The sequence below is a fragment of the Pelobates fuscus genome, chromosome 1, assembly GCF_036172605.1.
Source record: "Pelobates fuscus isolate aPelFus1 chromosome 1, aPelFus1.pri, whole genome shotgun sequence".
NCBI lineage: Eukaryota > Metazoa > Chordata > Amphibia > Anura > Pelobatidae > Pelobates > Pelobates fuscus.
Window position 1 is genome coordinate 163797873 of NC_086317.1, and position 17594 is coordinate 163815466.

At 41.1% G+C, this 17594-nt stretch overlaps 1 protein-coding gene across 2 annotated transcripts in view; it reads left to right on the top strand.

Annotated features, from left to right (window-relative positions):
- Nucleotides 1-875: 875 nt before the first annotated feature.
- Nucleotides 876-17594, top strand: part of TFEB (transcription factor EB) — a 78927-nt gene continuing 62208 nt past the window's right edge. For both annotated transcript variants that reach the window (XM_063451685.1, XM_063451693.1), the window contains exon 1: nt 876-1105. The gene's annotated coding sequence lies outside the window, so the exon portion shown is untranslated. The remainder of the gene's footprint in view (nt 1106-17594) is intronic.

The window sequence follows — 17594 nt, forward strand, 5'->3', positions numbered from 1 at the left end:
GAAACAAAATGGTGCTCCAAGAAAAGAGGAACAGCAAGATCGAATAAAGGGACCATGCCATTTGTTAATCAACCTCACTACGTGTTGCCAGTCTTGTCATCCAAGTTGTGATATTCTGTTTTTTATTGTGAATGCAAGAATTGATAAGCATGGCGGCGGCAGCAGCAATAAGTCAGAGTAACAGAGAAAGTGTGTAAGCAAGCTTGCCAGAATCAGACTTGCCAGAATCAGTCTGTCTCTTTCTTTTTAGCAGACACTCTCTAGCAGTCTGTCTCTCTCTTTTTAGCAAACTCTCAGTCTCTAGCAGTCTGTCTCTCTCTTTTTAGCAAACTCTCAGTCTCTAGCAGTCTGTCTCTCTCTTTTTAGCAAACTCAGTCTCTAGCAGTCTGTCTCTCTCTTTTTAGCAAACTCAGTCTCTAGCAGTCTGTCTCTCTCTTTTTAGCAAACTCTCAGTCTCTAGCAGTCTGTCTCTCTTTTTAGCAGACTCTCTCCCTCTCTCTCTCTCTCTCTCTCTCTCTCTCTCTCTAGTAGTGTGTCTCCACTCTCCAGCGAATCCCCCCACTCGCCTATTTTCGTGGGAGCTGGTCCTGAGATAATTGTTTGGCCACCCTGCCTTCCCAGCACCGAGTGACAGAATGCTCCCACTCCTCATCCAGCCCAGCACTCAGTGGTCATTGAAGCTGCCGGTACAGCGCCCCCACCTGGCGATCACTGCATACAGCGAGCAGGGCACGGGGTGCGGTCACAATGACACCACCATCACCCAAGGACAAGCCTCTCCGCAGCCTCCCTGATCAAAGATGGCCGCAGGGGGATTTCTAGACTCTATCTCCCATCACCCCCCTCGGCTGCGAACTCCCTTTCCCTCTCCCATGTTCTCTTGCTCCCCCTACTGGTCATGTGACTCCATCGCGGCGGTGACAGGAGCCGGTGACAGGGGGCGGGAGCCGCGGCTGACACACTGGGGGAAAACACCTCGATCCGGGGCTCGTACTGGAAGGAGGAGCTGACAGCCATAGCGGGCTCTGAGCAGGCCGAGCACACCGACACGGCAAGCAGCACCAGCCGGCGGGGAGGGTGACCTTCAGTGCCGCACGGCCAGCGGGTGAGGAGCGGGGGCCACGGGCGGGGGCCAGGCTGTCACTGCACACCGGGGAGGGCCCCAGGGGGAGGAGCTCGGGGGACACCTGTCACTGCCCGGACAGGGGCCACAGGGAGGTTATCTGGGTCACAGCTGGCTCCTGACAGCAACTTTATCTGCGTATGGGCTGGTACTTACCGGGAACTGTGTACCTGCCTGCCTACCTACCTACCTGCTTGCCATTGGTAGGTGGGCAGATAGTGGGCAGACCAGAACATAGTGTCAGTGGCTGTAACATGGATGGAGGAGAGCTAGCTCCTATCAGATATAATACTAGTTGTCAGGATATTGTTTCCGTTGTTTCGGGTTACTGTTGTTATTGATTATGTATGCGAGTGTTCTGTAAGTTGAGCTATAAAGAGTTCCCTTCTACAGAGAAAACCAACATTCTTTATTTTATTGTTTCAAATTAACATGTACTGCAACTTTATAGAATATAATTAATCTGCATGTTGTGTGTGTGTGATATATATATATATATATATATATATATATATATATATATATATATATATATATATATATCTCACACTCCTAGTTTGTTGCAAAATTGGAAGTGCTTCAAACTTGGTTGTGGTTTTTTGTTTTTTTTGCCTACTTTTGGATCAACAGCAAAAAACTAATATGAGGCAGGCTGAACTTGATGGACACATGTCTCTTTTCAGCCTATGTAACTATATATTTATATTATTTTTAAATGTGTACACGCTTTTACTTTAGCTTATCTCCTACCCATACTATTAGCATATAGGATGTAATATAAACTAAAAGTATGGCGGTTGCACTGGATCTATGTGCATCCATGTGTGCTGCCCACAGCAGAGACAATGATTCATGCTTCTGGTAAGCACAGCTATGAACCTGTATATTTTCTGCCAAAATTACTGGCACAGTGTGTAAATGAAATGCCAGTAGTATGTCCTGAGTAGTACTTGAAGACAATATAGCCACTGTTTATTCAACTTTTTGATCAGATTAAGTGTGTTTTTTGATTTTGTTTTTTTGTTGGTGATCTAGCAAGAGCATGATGTCTGATTGTATAAGGAAAAATAATAGTTTGTTCCACTGAGGGATTTTATGTATATTGGTTCTTTACTAATATGCCCATTATAATGATAATCTAGCGTATTTTGATTGTAAACTTACTAACCGATTCCACTTTAACGATACTATAGTTGGTGTATCGTTAAATTAGGGTATCTCAACCCTAATTTTCATATCTAGCTACTTACAAGCTCCAATCAGGCTTAATGGCAATACCCAGTTTTAAGTAGAACCATTAGAGACATTTGCTACTGAAATGATCTTGATTTCTGCAAGTAAACATGTACTTTGAGGCAACGGACAGGTCACCATAAAAAATAAAAAAAATCACCATGAATTACAAACCATCAGAATTCAAGCTTTCTCTTTACTTGACATATATGAAAATACACACATTTATTGCTATATTCCATAAAATGATAGAATGTTATCCATCTGTGCATGTATATTATGTTTGTTTTTTTTCTTTTGGTTCTCATTATTTTTTTCTTGGTGTTGTGTTGTTTAGAAACAGAGGTTCATGAAATAAAACAACTTGGGGAATTGCGTGTTCCCTTTGTGTCTCATGTCACTGTGTGTTGGCTGTTCAGCATAAAAAGGAACAAATTAGATCTGTTTATGGAGTTGTGAGAAACATTTGCAGAACAGTAGTGTTGTGCAATATGTAAGGCGCTGATTGCAACACAGCTGGAATCATGCTTCCTAATTCAAATGCAACACTGTAGAATAGAAATGTATCAACGCTTTTAACTCTTTGGGTTTTGTTCATTAATAAACCGAGAGCAAGGGTTGCAAAAGTTATGACGCAAATTTGAAGCAAAGGTCAACAATCAGAGAATTTTTAATTCAGTTTACTTAATTCGAAACATGCTGATGAAACTACCAGTATTTTGTTGTACAAGGAGAGGAAGCATTAGTAGGATTGTTAAACACGTAAGGCATCTGCGCTACTTAGAAAGTGTTATTTTTTTTTTTTTAAATCACAACTGAAGATGGTTTTAGCACTATTGTGAAGGTGGAGCCTCCGATAGAGTGACCATATAATTGATAGTTGTAGCACTCGTAGCAAAATAAATATTTTTTTCCATGTATCACAAGCAGGGTTACCATTTCCATAACACACATACACCTCAACACATACATTTGACTTCACACACAATGAACATAGCTCCCTGGAAACTCTTATTTGAAGTACAGAAGGCAATTTCACAAGATGGTATCTGAGTGACACTCTGCCAGTGCCCAGCAGGAGAGAGTTTAAAAAGTAAAACGCATACACCAGCTGTTTACTGGGTTGAAATGCTAGGACAGTAGAAACAAACCCAAGTGGATAAAAAAGGAGGTAAACTTGGCTGCAATGGTTATATATTAACCTGTAGGACTTTATAGTTAAATCAAAGCAGTGTGTTCTAGCAGCACTGCAGTGTTGGTGGTTAGCACACACAGAGCTCTATTGCAGCTGCTGCTTAGTGGTGTGGGACACATAGGTAATGGAGGCAGATTGCAGTAGGAATGGAGGAGGCATTGCTTAGGCATGACTAGCTTTTCAATATCTCTAGCAATTATAGCTGCAAGGAGAGGCAGCCATTTAATTAAAGGAGAAAAAAAATATGTCTGTCAATGATTCCAATCTGTGCCACCCATCCAACCTCCAGTCACAGGTTTAATTACTGGTCGAGTGACAAATACATCACTGTATTGGACATGTAACCTATTCACAACGATGTTACTTCATTACCAGTTTCATTTCTAGTTACTGGTATGAAAGATGAATAAATACCCGGGTTACTTCTTCAAAGAAAGACATTAGAAAAAGGGTTACTTCTTTAAAGCTCGACATTAGGAATACTTGGCTGGAAATATCTACCATTAGTAGTACTTAGAAAGATGAGATGAGGAACACTGCTCTAGATTTTCAAAGCCTGTTCTCACCTCTTTTACTTTTTTAACTTGGACCCATATTAACTTGATGAACCGGTGTGTAACAGATTACGTTTTATGAAAACACCTTAATTGGACCTTTCCTTTGCACAAAAACCAGTTTGTTTTGTAGTTGTACTGGATCCATCGGATGAGTTAAGATTTAAGGTTCCAAAAAGTTGTCCAATAGGACCAAATGAGTATATTTGAAAGTGAATATATAGTATAATAAATAGTTTTGTGTTCTTCTTTCATATGTACTGCAGAATCTTTGATCTTTTCCTTGATTTCTAAGCCATACAAAGTATTGTATCTACCACTTGGAGGAACTGGGTTACACACTTAATGTATATAAGCACATCTAGTTAGATCTAGTTAAAGACAAAAAAACAAATCCATACCTGACTGCCACGTCTGTTATTTTCATTCCTAAATGTTCAGGCAGAGGCAAACTCTGGGGGCATAATAAGTGCTGCTGGACCATCAGATTGTTGAATGTTATAATAATGGAACATTGTCTAGTTCACAGCTATGCACAGGGTGAATGGGTCACACAGAGAGAAATGTGAGCAGTCTATGACAACCAAATGAATATTATCAGTCTCTGACAGCCAACTGAATATTCATTTACAAACTCACCAAGTTACATGCGAATAAACATTATGCAACACTCTTCCACCTTTGTCTAAGCATTCTATGAATGTGCCCCATTAATATGGTTTACATCAACATAATATATACCGTATATATTTACTGAGTATCTCTATTGATTTATTTTGATAATCTATATGTGCAAACAGCTAAATATGCATATGTACAGTACAGGAAGTTTCACACCCTTTGACAGACACACCTGTAAATATTGGTGGTTTCCATACATTCTCCACACGTACGTATGCCACATGTGCTCTGTCATGTTAAAGGAACATAATGAAAAGCTAACCATAGCACACCCTTGTCATGCGAAAAAGTATTTATTAATACAAATGTATAGCAATAACTTGGCAATAATCAATTCACCGACAAAGAGGGTGTAGACCACAGCCCCAAAGTTTCGGCTTGATGCCTTGCTCTATTTTGTATCAATATATACTTCTTCGCATTATGTCAATGGTGTGCTTTGATTTACATTGTGTACTTGTAATCCTATTTAGGTCATAGGAATATCACATTTAGCACCCTAGAGAATTTATCTGTGCTCAGCATTAAACCTTTATAGTACAGCACTACCTACATTCATCAGTTTCAATGTTAAAGGAACAGTCCAGGCTCTGTCTGTATAGAGTAATATGTGCTCTCACTAAACAGTAAAACTTACTAAATATCTGTTTTAAATTACACCTGCATCATCTTGGTAAATAGACGAAAAGAGAAGTTAACGACTGCTCTCAATACATCCTAAATATTATGAAAATGGTTTTCTTCTGTATTTAACCCATTAGGAACCAAGGCTTTTTTTTGAGATGCAACTCATTTGTGACCAAGGCTTTTTTGGCAGTTTTGCCATGCATTCATTCTACCATCATTTCACCCTATCTGATTAAAGGAACACTATAGACACCCAGACCACTTCAGTTCATTGAAGTGGTCTGGGTACAGTGTTCCTATTGCACGTTGGAAGAGGCGGAGCCACAACCCAGCGCATAGGGACGTCGTCCCTGGGATAATGTAAGTAAGTAAACAAAGGGTTTTAACCCTTTATTCACCGCAGTGAGGGTGGAGGCAAATGGGGTTGCAGAGGGATTTATAGTGTCAGGAATACACTATATACTGTATTTATATACAGGAATACACAATATACTGTATTTACATACTTCCAAGAAGCAACTAAAGAAAACAAACTCAAAATAGGGGAGGAAAGGGGGTGGGGGGCTCTTAAACTGTGCCTGTTTCAGCCGCATTGAAATGCAGAAGTGAAGGAACACTCCAAGCATTATAACCACTACATCTCACTAAAGTGGTCATTGTGAAAAGACTAATCTGCCCCCACTCTCATTGTAAGTAGTGAAACTGTTTTTCAATAGTTTGACTCCTTACCTGAAATGTGCAGGCTCTGCTCCTAGCCTCCACTACTAACGCTGGAGAGCTGGAAGCACCTAAGCTCATTGGCTGAGAGAGATCATCTGATGCTTTTAGCTAGTAAAACACCACAGAAGCATTTAGCTTGGGAGCGCTATCAGCTCTTGCTAAAGAGCTTCTAGCTCTCTGGTGTTAGTAGTAGAGAATGAGAGCTATGCTGAGCAGTTAATTTAATAACGGTGTGAATACTTACAATGGGATCGCAAGGACTCTCCTGACACCATAACCACTACAGCGGGTTGAAGTGGTTATGTTTAAGGAAGTGTTCCTCAAAGGAACACTGCCCCTTGTCAGTTGTTATGAGCATAGGAGTGCCCCGGGTGCCATGCTACCTTTTTAAGTGTTAAACTGTTTTGCAGGTTGGTTCCACGGCATCGGCACGGCTGCTCCCTGACTTCCTTCTCTACTTCCGCAGTATAGCAGGCGCCCTCAGACCATCACTGGCATCCCATTGAGAGAAATAGTACTTACTACAACTTCTTCATTAATTTATGCTTTCCAATTAAAGGGACACTATAGTCACCAGAACAACTACAGCTTATTGAATTTCTTCTGGTAAGTATAAACATACCCTTCAGGCTTTTTGCTGTAAACACTGTCTTTTCAGAGAAAATGCAGTGTTTACATTACAGTCTAGTGATAACTTCACTTGCCACTCCTTAGATGACTGTTAGAGATCCTTCCTGGGTCATGGCTGCCTAAAATGCATCCAAACATTCAGTGTCTCCACCCTCTGCATGCAGACACTGAACATTCCTCATAGAGATTCATTGATTCAATTCATCTCTATGAGGAGATGCTGATTGGCCAGGGTTGTATTTGAATTGTGCTGTCTCTGCCCCTGATCTGCCTCTTTGTCAGTCTCAGCCAATTCTATGGGGAAGCATTGTGATTGGATCAGGCCACCACTTCTGCTGATGTCAGCAGGCAGTGGGCAGGTCAAAAGGAAACCGGGACAAAGCCTGCAGCTTCAGGTTTGAATACAAGTAAGATTTTACTAATTTTAGGGAGGCATGAGGGGGACAGGGGGGCTAGATGGTGGTTTTAACCCTTTAGGGTCAGGAATACATGTTTGTGTTCCTGACCCTATAGTGCTCCTTTAATATAGAATGCTTACATTACTTTTACTACTACTTATTTAGGTACACTTAGCATTGAAATGGTGCACCCAGAACCCATACTACAGTTTGACAAGCAATAGATTCTAGATGCCCAGATTGCCAAGTCTTCAATAGTGGGCACCATGCCATCTGCATAGACATAAATCTCTGTTTGTAGAAATGCACAGAAGCACACAAGAGAATATTTCTAAATTGGGCATTTCTTGACAAAATAAGAGGATGTGATAAAATAATTAACATAAATCCAGATTCAACAAATCTAAATGGCTGACTAGAGTTGTGCAAAAGGTCCCGCGTTGTCTGTTGACCCATCTTGAAGGAATAGTACTTGGATTATATAGGGGCATCATGGTTGAAATGTAAAGCTTGAATGAGAAGTGAATTAATGACTCCATTAAATATATGGATATTGGCATGATTTCCCTCATGCCTGAAAATGTTGAAAAAAAATTACTATATGACTTTTGAAGAATTTAAATAGCTGAACGGTTAGGAAGTACTCAGTGCATTAGTGATGAGCTAACAATTTGTGGATTTCTTCCAGTATAGTGACGTTTCCTGATTTATGCAGTTCACAAAACAAAACCACTTTTATGATCTATTTTTAATAACATGATTCAGTTTTTAAAGACGTTTCTTTAGAAAAAGAACGTTAACCATGTTCTACAGCAAATGTGTATTATGATTACACACTTTCTTATCAATTTAATAGCTTTTTAAAGTTAAGTTAAGAAATATATATATATATATATATATATATATTATAGTGTGTGTGTGTGTGTGTGTGTGTATATATATAACTAGTAATTATGTAATATTGTAATCTAAGAGTCTTTGAATTATTATTCAAATTCTGGGCTGGGTGTGTGCATGACTTCCTAGTAATTCAAAAAGTTCCTGTGTGTTTTAGGGACACTTCACGTAAAGAGACAACTGCAGACAGCAAAAGAGACTGTAGCCCAGGAGAAAGAAAGAATGATATATGCTGTAAGAATTAAATCATACCTTGTGAGTGGAGAAGCCCAGGGAGAGGGGAAGGAAATAAACTGCAAACCACAGAAGGGAGGGGTGAATATGTCATGCCAGAAATCAAGGGAAATGTGGTACCAGAAGAAAAAGGACAGAATGCAAAGACTCAAAGAATTTAAATGACATAAGTTAGTTAAAGTGGGGGATACTATGAAATAAAGGGTAGATTGTGGAAGAGAGCTGGAAGCTCCTGCATTAGCTGATCTCTCTCAGCCAACGAGCTGAGTATCCATGGCTGGAGATGAGACAAGGATTGGCACACAGTGGGCTCAGGTAAAAAGTCAAACAATTAACAAATGATTTGGTTAATTTTATTTTGAGTAAGAACCAAAGAAAACAAGTTACCTGCGCTCTCTCCTCAATCCCTATGTATTTTTAAACAAATTGAGTTTTTTTAGTTACTTCCAATGGTCATGAGAGGATAAGCCCACCTGACAATGTCAAGGCAGACCCCCCCCCCCCTAGGTAGAAGGTAACTAAAAAACCTCCATTTGTTCAAAAATACATAGGGATTGAGGAGAGAGCGCAGGTAACTTGTTTTTCTTTGGTTTTTACTATATATTGGGGCTGATGTGTACTGTAGTCTCTGCTGCCGCCCAGCAGTGATTGGGGTGAGCGCAGGACCTATCTTTCTGCGTTTGTATCCACTTTCATTTTGAGAGATGCCTGAAGCATGCTATAGTGGTTATGGTGCTTGGAGCTTTCCTTTAGATCAGTTATATCCAAAATCCAAATGCGGCCCGCGTTCCGGTTTAATATGGCCCCGGCCCCACAGGTAATTTGCTAATCTATCTGTTGTGCTGCTCAGGATCCCTGGATCTTTGAATGCCGCGGTCCTGAGCGACACGCAGGGATTCACTGGGGGCCAAGAGATTGTGAGAACGCAGACGAATGTGCAGTCACTGCTCGTCCTCAGTCTGTGTTCTCGTAATCTCTTGGACGTCGCGGGATCTCTTGAACGTCGACGTCGCAGGATTTGGTTCCTTCTCCCTGGAGGCAGAGAATGAAGAGGGACAGAATGAAGAGATGAAATTAAAAGTATGCCGTTTGCAATTAACTTTGCATAAATTAGTTAATTTGCATTTAATTTAAATGGTTTAAAGAATGTCAGGCAAAATGGTCAGCCCTGACGCATGTTCACTTCATCAAATCTGTCCCTCTTTGGAAAAAGTTTGGATACCCCTGCTTTAGATGATCACTACAGTCACTTAAGCTGTGGTCTTGGTGCAATGGTCTTGTCCTTTTAACCCTGCAATGAAAATAATTGCAGTTTTATATGAACTGCCATGTTTACATTGCAGGGCTGTCTTTTTGGCAGCCACTGGAGGCGCTTACTCTACACAGACCAAGTAAAATTCAGTCACGTGAGATTGCAGCTCATAGGAAAGCACTGAATTTAAAGGCATACTACAGGCATTAAAACAAGTTTAGCTTAATGAAGCAGTTTTGGTGTAAAAATCATGCCCGACAATCTTACATCTCAGTTATCTTCCATTTAGGAGTTCAATCACCTTTTTTTCTGCTTATGCAGACCTAGGCACACCTCTTCTGTCTGTGACTCATACAGCCTGATACACACTTCTAGATTAAATTGACTGTGCAATAAAGGAACCTAAAATATCTAGGTTATTTTTAAGGAAGTGTTTAGGAAGACTCTGCAAGTCGTGTGCAGAGAGTTGGGAAATCCTTATTGACAGATAATTGAGCAGTAAAACTGCAGGGGTGTGATCTATACACTTTAACTGCTTCATTCAGCTAGCATTGTTTTTGTGCCTATAGTGTCTCTTTATTGCCTTCCTGTTAGAAGCATTTTGATTTGTGTGCGCATGCACGTCAGTTTGAGAGCTGGGTGACATTGCGGGAGACTCTGTGACCAGTGCTGGAGAAAAGGTAAGTAAAACAATCTGTATTTTTATAGTGTGTGTGTGTGTGTGTGTGTGTGTGTGTGTGTACTGAGAAAAAAATTAAGTCCTTCATCCAACTAGCCTTTTTAGCTATATAGTCAACAGAATTTGGAATTGACAGAAGAACATATGAATTGAAATATGTAAGTAAGCACAATGATAGAAGATTGGATATAACCGAGCATTATGCAAAAAACTCATCCTGTTTAATTGTTTTCATTACACGTTGATGATCTATGCCGTCATAACAATCCTCTCTCTAAAGATCATATTCTAAATCAGAATGGTCCACTATAGAACTGCCAAATTTAAATCAGTGAAACATTGCATTTTCATATATGGTTTATAGGGACCAGATTGTAGCATTTGGTCCTTAAGTGGTTAATGGTGGCAGGCACAATTTTTCCGAATACTATTTGCAGTCAGCTCCAACCCATTTGTCCCCCATTTACAGTACAGTAGTACTTTTCTATGATAGCTCTGATAACAAAATCTTTGAGTGGGTCAGTGTTAGGGTGCATACATCCAGTGTAATATGACTCATGCACAGGAGTTTATGGTATACAGCAGCACTCTCTGAAATTCATGGGAGAACACGTTTTTATAATTACAATTATTTATATAACGCCAACATATTCCACAGTGCTGTACAATAAGAAACAAGATAAACATTTAATTTTATAAATAAATCTGACATATGGGAACATTAAATGAAGAGTCCCCTGCACAAATAAGCTAAAAATCTAAGAATATATATATATTTTTTTTCAGTGTCAGCCACTTCTTGATTACATCAGAAGATGCAGATCCTGTGCATTTGCTACAAGTGGGAGTAAGCAGAGTGTCCTTTAAAAAAAATTAAAACCTAATAATATATATATATATATATATATATATATATATATATATATATATATATATATATATATATATATATTTACTTTATTGTATGGCACTTGTAATGCATTATCTATAAATCTTTAAAAAATAAAAAAAGTGAGCCTAATTTTCCCCTGGTAAGAAAAAAAAATGGAGTCCCATTATTAAGGCTCCACGCATGTGTGGTTCCTGCTGCTATACTTTGGATTGCTGTGTGTATTTGTTAATTTTCTGAAACAGGAAATACAGGTAGACCTCATTGAAGCTGTTTCATTTTCAAACATGCCCTGGAAAGCACAAACATTACAATACAGGTATAAGGTTACATATTGAAAACATATACAAAACAAATAGTTAAACATTAGCATTTATTGCGGCTATGTTTTGATTGTAGATACGAAGATGTAGATCTTCTAAGACATTTCTAACTGGTGGAGCAATTCTTGTTTCCTTTCTCTAGTGCAACTAGACTGTTCTCCCCACTTCTTGTTCTAGTCCGGAATAATAAGTGGAATTGAACATGTTGACCAGGAGAAAGGAACATGTGGGTAAGGTAGAGTCTGTCCTACCACTAAACTCTGTACTATTATATTGTGTGCTGTCTACATTCATGTCTAAGCAGTATTATATAGTGCATCCATCTGTTTTCCTCAGAACTCTTGCAGGAACTATTACTCTGTATATCCTTATCCTGCTGGTTAATGCCTGGCTACATGTTACTTTCGATGTCTTATATTATCAGTGCCTGAACTGTGCTGATGTTTAATTTACATCTCATCAATTGGTCACTTACATAGCTTCCATATCAAATCTATCCATCTTGACGCCTACAGGTCAAACATTGCTCCCTTAGATTTTTCGTCACCAAAGAGCTTCCTAATGCATGGTTTAATTAGGTTCAGCCTTATCGTAACTGCTACCGCTCGGCATAGTGGTTACATTGCTATTCATCAGGTCTCTGTCAAACTGTTTGGTAGTGGTTTAATATATAACCTATTGACTGCCCTCCCCTTTAGGAATTTACATTGTCACATTATTAGTGCCAATTTCGTCCAACCTAGATGACAATGATTGGCTAAGGGTGCTTGGGAGCATGATAGCCAGCACTTTTTACTAATCAAATTAAATGAACTCTATAGTGTTAGGAATTCAAACATGTATTCCTGACACTATAGTGGTAAAATAACAGTTTAGGTTCACAGCCCCTCTCTTTACATTAGGAAGGTGTTTTTACTCACCTTTTTTTTTTTCAGCACCAATCTCGGCAAGGCTGGCTCCACCTCTGTTGCTGAGATCGTCTGATATGACAATCTCAGCCAATCCAAAGCTTTTGCATAGGAAAGCATTGGGAGGCTATTGCGCATGTGCGGCAAAATGTCAGGCTATGCCAATCGGCATCTCCTCATAGAGATGCATTGAATCAATGCATTTCTATGGGGAATGTTCAGTGCCTCTATGCACACTGTGCAGCACTGACACAGGAAGCACCTCTAGTGGCAGTCTGAATGACTGCCACTAGAGGTGCTACTAGGCAGTAGTGTCGACGCTGCCTTTTCTCTGACAGCAGGACAACTACATTAACCTGTAGTGGTTCTGGTGACTATAGTGTCCCTTTAAGTTGCAGTTTAGTTTACTGTCTCACTCCTCTGAGTGCCTAAAAGGTATTTCACCTTTTCTATTGCGCTGTGGTGCTCTCTCTGTGGCTGGATCCGCCTCCATGGCTAAGGTGATCTCTCTGTGGCTGGATCCGCCTCCATGACTAAGATGATCTCCGCCAATCCAATACTCACATAGGAAAGCATTGGGAGTCTAGTGGTCACATTGTCTCTCTGAGTGACAGCCACTAGAGGCACATAATCCCTTCATTTTCTGTAGATTGGCAGATTTGTTCAGCTGCAGGGTTAAATTGAGGGGGGCATGGCACCCAGACCACTTTTACTGAGTGTTTCTTTAAATACAGTTGTCATTGCTAAAGCAAAAGTGTTAGTTTCATCAATGTGGCCAAGGAGGGTGTGGTCTCTTGGTACTGTAGAGAGCCACAGTTTTTGTCAAATTGCTCCCAGATGTTTTATACAAAACCTAAGGATTAGAATGTAAAGCACGATAAAGGGTCAGCGCTAATTAACCAGAATATGATAGAAAGGCAGCAACCCTATACAAGGGATCCCATTGAGCCCTTAAAATATAATCAAAGAAGCAGTGGCGTACACACAACCCATGGGGCACCGGTGCGAAAACTGATCAGTGGGCTCTCCTCCCCTGCCCCCCCGCGCTTACTCATGGCGGCGGGCACCTGGTCGCAGGGCTGCGACCGCGGTATGTACGCCAGTGCATGCAGATACACATACACTTAAAGGACCACTACAGACACCCAGATCACATCAGCTCAATGAAGTGGTCTGGGTGCCAGGTCCCACTAGTTTTAAACCAGTCTCTAGTGGCTGTCTCATTGACAGCCGCTAGAGGAGCTTCCGTGATTCTGACGCTGAACGTCCATAGGAAAGCATTGAGTAATGCTTTCCTATGGGCAGTTTGAATGTGCGCGCGGCTCTTGCAGCGCATGCGCATTCGGAGCTGAGCGGCATATCGGGGCAGAGAGATCCCCAGCGCCAAGGGAGTCCGGCGCTGGAGAAAGGTAAGTGCTGAAGACACACACACACACACACTCACAAACAGACGCATACACACTAGCTAACAGACACACGCATTTACTGACAGACACGCTCAGTGACACATACATACACACTCACTGACAGACAGACACATACACACTCACTTACAAAACACAGACTCACTAACAGACACACAGTAACACACACTAACACACACACACACACTCTAACACACATGCTGAGGGGATTTCCTGGGGTCCAGTGGTATCACCGGGCGGGCAGGCTGGCGGGCGCGTGGACGCATTCTCCCCTGAGCACTTCCTCTTCAGCTCCCTCGCGCGTCGCGTACTGATGCCGGAGCCGGAAGATGACGTCATATTCCTGCTCCGGTATCAGTGTGGTGCGCGAGGGAGCTGAAGAGGAAGCACTCAGGGGAGAGTGCTCCCTCGCGCGCCCGCCAGCCTGCCTGCTTGGTGACACCTGGGGGCCCTGAGGTGGCCAGCAGGGCGGCCGGGCCCCCTGGTGGGCCGGGCCCACTCGCAGCCGCGACCCCTGTATGTACGCCACTGCAAAGAAGAACAGTACAAAGTAGGGGTAGGTAGGGCTGTGCCACAACAATTGCAGTTAAACAGTAAAAAGTTATCCAGATAAATATAAAACTTATATATAGTCCCAAATCAAAAAAATATATTTTTTTGTAGTATAAAATACTTGGTATAATGTAGATCTTTTGAGCCAGAAGACTCCATTGGTAAAGCATTTGGATGTAATTTAATTGTATTTTAACCAATAAATACATTTTGGTCACTACGCTTGCTATTTGTGCCATTATCTTTGAAATATTTGTTCTCTGCATACTACCTGGCATTAACTATTTCCTACTCCAAAGAATCCCAGGTGAGGATCATACCACTGACACGGTCATTATAGAGCAGTGAGTCTGCTTTATCTTTGAGAGTATAATTTTATATCTTATTGATTATTCATATTTTATTGAGAGCCCTATTCTTGCCTTTTTTTTACTTTTTATCTCTTGGTCCCTGATATATCCACCTTTTAAAAAAAACACTCTCATCATATCCTATAAGTGGGGATTGTACCGCTGTAGGCTATACGTGCTTGAGCTCTACCAAATGTGAGTGTAACTTTGTCATTTTTTAATTCTATTTATAATACCAGACATATTGCACTATTGGCTTTTCCTGCTTTTATCTCATCTCATCTCTCTCTCCCTCTCTCTCTATCTATCTATCTATCTATCTATCTTATAAACACAAAGGCAAAGTCTTCTGGTTTAAAAGATCTACATTACACCAAGTATTTTATACTACAAAAAAAATTTTTTTTTTTTTGATTTGCGACAATATATCAGTTTAATATTTATCTGGATAACTTTTTACTGTTTAACCGCAATTGTTGTGGCCCAGCCCTACCCCTACTTTGTCCTGTTCTTCTTTGAAAACTAGGGACTAACCTAGTGCAGTGCTTAAAGGGACACTATGGTTACCAGAAAAACTACAACTATAGTCACCAGGACACCTCCATGACACTCCTCAGATGGCCACTAGAGGTGCTTCCTCGGTCAGTGCTGCACAGTACTGCCGTTTAGAGTCTCCCCGCTCTACATGGAGACGCTGAACGCACCCCATAGAGAGGCATTGATTCAATGCATATCTATGAAGAGATGCTGATAGGCTAGGGCATTGTGATTGGCTGAGCCAGTAAAGTAAGAATATGTACAAAGGATCAGCGCTAATATACTAGATCTTACAGAGATAAATGTAAGGCAGCACACCTGAAAAATAGGGGGAAAGTAAGTATTCTTATTATTTAGTGAGGTGCCGGGGCTCTACATGTGTTTTTAACACTGAAGAATTAGGAATACAGGTTTGTTTTCCTAAACCTATAGTGTTCCTTTAACCCCTTAGTGACCAGGCCATTTTTCAATTGTATTACCCTTAAAGACCAGGGCTCTTTTTACATTTCTGCAGTGGTTGTGTTTAGATGTAATTTGCCTCTTACAAATTTACTGTACCCATACATATTATATACCATTTTTCTCGCTATTAAATGTTCATTCTAAAGATACCATTATTTTCATCATATCATATAATTTACTATAATAAAAAAAGTAAAATATGATGGGAAAAAAAACAAACACAGCTGGCCATCATGCACCCATGTCCCAGTTGGAACATGTCTGAAGCCGGCCAATGTAATTCACCTCCGTCAAACTGTATGTTTTTGGGGCATTTCACATGGTGGCATTTCAACACTTTACATGCACTAATTCTACCACCAGTCTCTGTCAAACGTTTTTGTGGTGTTATTTTTCACTCACACATTCTACTTTGGGCATAGATTCTAAGCTCCTGTTAGGTGTTACTGCCAAAGGACACCCCAATATGTACTCGGCATCATCTCCCGAGTACAGCGATAACACCCATGCATACGTTTGTCGGGTTCACTGGGGGGTGCAAAGCAAAATGTCTGATATGCGTTTTTCAAATTTTACATATCTTGTTTGCCTATCTTCCTTTTGTGGGCCTTATCAGATATCCCAATGTATTTTCTTGCCATGAGCGTGCATATATTTGAAAAGTTGACACCCCACAGTAGTTGAAGAACGTGTGTGGAGGTAACTGTTCAATCCTAAATTTTACACCCGCACACCGCTTTTTGACTGTAATTTAGGAGAGCCCGTTGATGGTTATTGCAAGAAAACACCCCGGGTTGTTTTCTGCAAGGCCTCCTTAGGACACCCATGCCCCCCATGCATAGGTTTGCCAGGATTTTGGGAAGGTACGGTTACAATTTTATGACTTGCAATTTGAGCTGAAATTGAGAGTATTTCTTTTGATAGGCCTATCTTTAGCTTGGGGCTTATCACATACCCCAGTTTTATATATCGCCACAAAAGGGTACATACTTGAAACGTAGACACCCCGAGGTATTGCATGTGGAGTGCTTTGATGCAACTTTTTTTTAGCCAGACAAAAAATAAAAAAAGTTGAAGAACGTGTGTGGAGGTAACTGTTCAATCCTCAATTTTACACACGCACACCGCTTTTTGACTGTGATTTAGGAGAGCCCGTTGTTGGTTATTGCAAGAAAACACCCCGGGTTGTTTTCTGCGAGGCCTCCTAAGGACACCCATGCACGGGGTAAATGTAACAAACGGCAAATGTTAAAAAATAAATTAAAAAATGGACCAGCGTGTGGTATCGTTTGAAGCAGTCGCCAATGCAGAGTCCAGGCTGTCCAGGGCAATCAGGACAGTAATATACACTATCTTTTCTCTGCCCCCTATTAGAACAGACCCTGCATCTTTTTTGGGGCTTTTGCTTTGCCGCAGTAGGGGGAATTTTAAAAATAAAATGCGTAGCCCCAACTCTGCTCTCTCCCATCACCGCCCGGGGAGCAGGTGCATCACTGTACAAAATCCCCGAAATGATCTGGAGCTGAAACTGTAAAAATCTCAGTTGCGTCCCGGGGTTTGCTTTTTTGAACAACAAGAAAGTGTTGTGGGTTGCAATCTGCATTAGGTAGATTGCAACCTTTTTGTACCAGGCCCTTGTCTTTCGTATAGCTAGGTAGGGCTGCAGCAGCTGATCTGCCAGATCAACCCCACCCATATGACGGTTATAGGCCTTGATGCACACTGGCTTCCTCGTTCTCTCCGCTCTGCCACGTACAGGGACCTCCACAGTCCCCTCAGTGTGGATGGTGGTAAGAAGGTACACCTCCTTCTTGTCTCTGTACTTAACTGCCAACAGCTCCTCTTGGCGCAGAGCTGAGGTCTCCCGCCTTCGTAGCCGGGTGCGTGCAGGTTGTCCTGGGAAACCTGTGCTGTTCTTTTTAATTG